This window comes from Cyprinus carpio, chromosome B4 (assembly GCF_018340385.1).
Source record: "Cyprinus carpio isolate SPL01 chromosome B4, ASM1834038v1, whole genome shotgun sequence".
Classification (NCBI taxonomy): Eukaryota; Metazoa; Chordata; class Actinopteri; order Cypriniformes; family Cyprinidae; genus Cyprinus; species Cyprinus carpio.
Genome location: NC_056600.1, coordinates 14,919,213 through 14,924,093, shown reverse-complemented (window position 1 = coordinate 14,924,093; position 4,881 = coordinate 14,919,213).

The following is a 4,881-nucleotide window of genomic DNA, read 5'->3' as shown; positions in this document are numbered from 1 at the left end:
TTCTCTTAGTCTTTTCTCTTCTTGTCTCTTCTCTTTCTTCTAAACTCTTTGCCTCTTCTCATCTCCTCGTCTCTCCTCTACTTGTAATTTCTCCTCCATCTTTCCTTGTCTCTCCTCTCTATTCTCATCTCGTTTTCTCACCTTCTTGTCTCTCATCATCGCTCCTTTCATCATCTCCCATCATTTATTCTCTCAACTTTTTGTCTTTCCTCTCCTCTTCTATCCCCATCTCTCCTTTATTTTTTCATTTATTTTGTCAGTGTGTGAGTCTACAACAGTTGTTTGCTTAAATCAAGGAATGGTGTCAAACTTTGGGGAAGGTTTTTTCTATGATGTTTTCTATTTATAGACCCAAATATAGCTGGAATAGAAAACAAGTTCATGTTTAAATAAATGTTTTGTTTGGACAAGCTAAAATGGCAATATGGCTGTCATGTAAAAGTAAACTCAGTAAACTCACAGAGGGTAAACCCACAGAAGACAGGCACACACACGTAATCCACAAAAGACATCTACAATACCAGACAAGGGAACACAGGACAGAATAGAACTAAATACATAGATAATTAACAACACACACCTGAACATAATGACATAATCAAACACGGGAAAAACTAGGTTACAGAGCACATGGTCAATATGTGTTACAATATGTTTGAATGTACACTTTTGTCCTTTACCCCTTCTATGTTTATGATGTTTATTAATGTATGATGGATTTACATTTTGGTAATTAAAGTGGCTTACAAAGTCTCTTTGACTTTTTGCTCCTTTTCTTACATCCTTGTCTCTCTTTTCCTTATTTATATTTTTTTCTTTATTTTATGTTTATTATATTTTACTGTTTTCTTTTTTTATTTTGATATTACATTTTATATTATTATTATTTATTTATTTATCTCCTCTCCTCTCCTCTCCTCTCATCTCCACCCTACCTACCCTTATCCTTTCCTCTCCACTTTTTTTGTCTCATTGTTTCTCCTCTCTTTCATCTCTTGTTCTCCTGGTCTCCTTTCTATTCTCCTCTCCCTGTCTTGTCTTCTTGTCTCATCTTTTTGTATCTCCTCTCCTCTTTTATCCTTTCCTCATAATTTCTACTCTCCTTCACCTGTCTCTCCTGTCTCAACTCATCTCCTTGTTCTTATCATCTTGTATCTACCCTCCTAATCTCTCACCTCTTTTCTCTGCCTCTTGTCCCATCTTAAGTCCTTGTCTCATCTTCATGTATCCTCTCTCCTAATCTATCATCTACTGGTCTCTCTTCTCCATATAATGTCTCCTATTCTCTATCTCTGTCTCTCATTGTCTCACATCCCTTGTCCTCCTATTGTCTCATCTCATCTCCTTGTCTCTGATCTTCTTGTTACTCCAGTCCTAATCTATCATTCTCCTCATAATTTCTCCTCTCATCTATCTCTCTCTCTCCTTGTGTTTCCTTTCTTGTCCTCTCCTTGTCTCATCTCATCTCTTTGTGTCATCATCTTGCATCTCCTCTCCTTGTCTTCCCTCTCCTTCATATTTGTCTCTCCTCTCTTGTCCTCACTTTGCCTTATCTCATCTCCTTGTCTCATCATCTTGTGTCTCCTCTTCTAATCTGTCCTCTTCTTGTCTCCCCTTTTCTCTCCTCTCTCTTGTCCTCTACTTGTGCTGTCTCATTTCCTTGTCTCCTCATCTTGTATCTCCACTCCTCATCATTCCTCTTCTCTTGTCCTCTATTTGGTTCATCTCATCTACTGTTTTCTCCTCTCCTAATCTATCCTCTCATCTCTTCCCTCCCCTCCATCTCTATATCTCCTTGTTTCTTCTTTTCCACTCATAGTCTTGTCATTGTGTCTTGTTTCATCTCCTTGTCTCTCCTCATTGCTCCTTTCATAATAATTTTTGACGGCAACAGTGTCAAAACCTCTGCTACATTTGAGGTACAGGAAGAAAAGAGAGAGATGAGAGAGGTTCGATAAAAGTAGCTCTGTTAGAAGGTGTGTGCTGATGGGATGATGACTAACAGGTTTTTAGAGAAAAAGAATGAGTCACTTCAAATGCTAAGAGGCAACATGGTGCAAAAAAAATACAAAAAGATGGCAAAGAAAGAATGAGCTGCCTTTTTATTTTTAAAGTTCATTAATGACTTTTTGAATGTTTTTATTACATTTTATTATTACTTTAAATTAGAAATGACCACATTACCCACAATAAATACGTTTAAGACAAATATTTAATTTTAAAACAGTTTAGTTTCCTGTTTTACTTTAAATTTGGGGGATGTAAAGTTTAATAATTTTCTATTAATATTTGTTATTATAAATATCAAAACCATCTGAAACCGATATGACCAACCATAGAAAGTCTGCGTTTCTAAGAACTTAGCACTTATGTTTCAAACTGATATTTCTTAAGATTTCTTTCATTTGGACATTTATTTGTCACTGACCATATTATGGCCACCTTATTTTTTTCTTTCTCTACTTTTATTGTGCATATTGCTGCATTGGTAGTATAGAGGTAATATGAAAGAAAGACTACTGTACATATAAAATAATAAAAAAAAATTTATTTTATAAAAGAAAGAAGATGAATCAGTGACAATTGTAGACCTCTAGGTTTTGAATAAGCTGTGCATGTTATGACAAAGCTCAGACATCACAGATATGACAACTCTGTGCTGGATGAAATCACGGAGTGACACAAACAAGAATATGTCTTGTAATTGTGTTTCCTAGATCGTAACAAACTCTATTCCTTCCTCTGCTAAAGCCTGAGCTCAGTTTTTCTCTCTCTAGCCATTGTTAACCAGGGAGGAGTGATTATCTAATCAGTGTAATTAGTGGGTAATTAAAGTTTGAAGATTTGTGCAAGTTGTTTATTTCAGTGGCTTAACTGTCTCAAGAAAGAAATAAAGCACACACACTGTGTTCTCTACTAAAGATTCATGCAAGCTAATATATAGACTGATTGATTAAAGATGATAGGAAGGATATTTAATGCTTGCAAGACAGGGTGTTTTTAGCTAACCTTAATTAAGCTTCTATTTTAAAAAAGGCACACAGTCCCAGTCTATAACAAATTATCTTTAAAAATGTTATATTTCATTTAAAGTCCAAATTCTGATGCTTTTTTAAGTTTTTGTTGTATTTAACTTCTCCTTTAACTTCCTTCTCCTTTACTCTGCATACATGTAGTATGTTTTACAGTGTTCTGCTGTATTCTGTGTTCTGTATTCTGTTGCTGTGCATTGTATCCGATCCCAGCCCGAAATTGTGACCTTGGCCTGGGTGAGATCGACAGGCCAAAGTGATGTCCTTTTTTAACAGGGGTCTCGTTCGCCTCATATTTGATAGACTTCCTGTGCTTTATCAGCAGGCAGCAAATGTTCAGCAATCCATGTTTTCCTTATCTCTGTTTGCAGCGGTTTAGAGCACATGTTCTGATTCTTCCATCCAAAACTGATCAAACACAAACATTCAAACACCTATCCATCTACACACACAAATACAAAGTGGTCCTCATTGCAGAACCTGCAGGGTCTTTCAATCTGCGGGCAATTTGTGTCGACAAAAGAGCGGGAAGTCAGTTGTTCAATTGTTGATCAATTGTTTAATAAGAACTGCTGAGTTGAGGCAACATATTGAGTAGAACGTTGAGTAGAGTTTAAATGCAAATGTGCAAATATGCACTGTGTGTGCAAGTGAGATTAAAAAGTGTCTAAAGCATTCATTTTTTTTCTGAAGTAACACTGTCCAAGTTTCAGAGCCAATCGAAATGCAGTGAAAAGTCACGAGAGGAGGCTCATTACCCTGTCAATGCAATAACGCCTAAGTTTACAAACAGTCCACAAATTGGCCCAAATCGATAAACTTTTGGATATGGGTGAACTAATTACAGAGTAAACATCTCACCCACTGAGATATTATCAATTTCACTTAAAATGACTTGACACATGAAATGATCTGTAAGTGAGTCATTTTTTCTGTGAGCACTCAGCTCTTTCAAATTAAAACTGCAATCATTTTGACACGTGCAATGTTTACAAAGGATCTGACGACTAATGGACTGAAAGGAAAATGACTAGCCAGAAAAACTGTCGTTTTTATTGAAAATGCATAAAATGTTAAAAATATACACAAATCCAAAAATGATAGGACTTTTTGATTTGATTTTATTAAATAGTATTAACTATTTTAAGCTATTTGTCATCACCATACACTACTAGTGTATTCAGAACCAGAGATCAGAATCAGATTGGACAGGACCTATTTTCACTAAGACATTTTGTTGGCAAGGACAGAGATAAGGATAAGGCAAGATGGTGGGCTGAGTCTGGGCAGGTATTACCCTGACAAATACATTTGTTGGAAAGTAACGGTTTCCACCCACCCATTTGGTTTCCCAGATCCACATATCTCACATGTCTTACACAACATCCCCATACACACATACATTTTCATCTGTCTCTTAAAATATCCACTCAAAAGTAAATAACCCCCATTTTGTTGCATTACTGCTTATACTTCTCAAGAGCTCAGGAACATTTACTGTTCTAAAAGCTCAAATAGATGTAAATAAAAGAGACCAAAAAAGGGTCACCGCAGGGCCGGCAGCCACACCAAAAGCAAACAAAATCTAATTGGTTGTTATCAGATAGGTAATGCATCTGAACCTCTTGTCCTGGGCTCAAATTGAGCAGTTTTGCATGCCAGAACCAGAAGCTTGTTCTGGGTCAGTGATTGGTCAACAGCTGTTCACAGAGAGGGAGTTCAAGGCATTCATCTGTCAACCAATCACAGCCACAGGTGCACCCTGGCCAATTAAACATGGAGGAAAGAGAGAGAGAGAGAGAGAGAGAGAGAGAGAGAGAGAGAGAGAGAGAGAGAGAGAAAGCAAGAG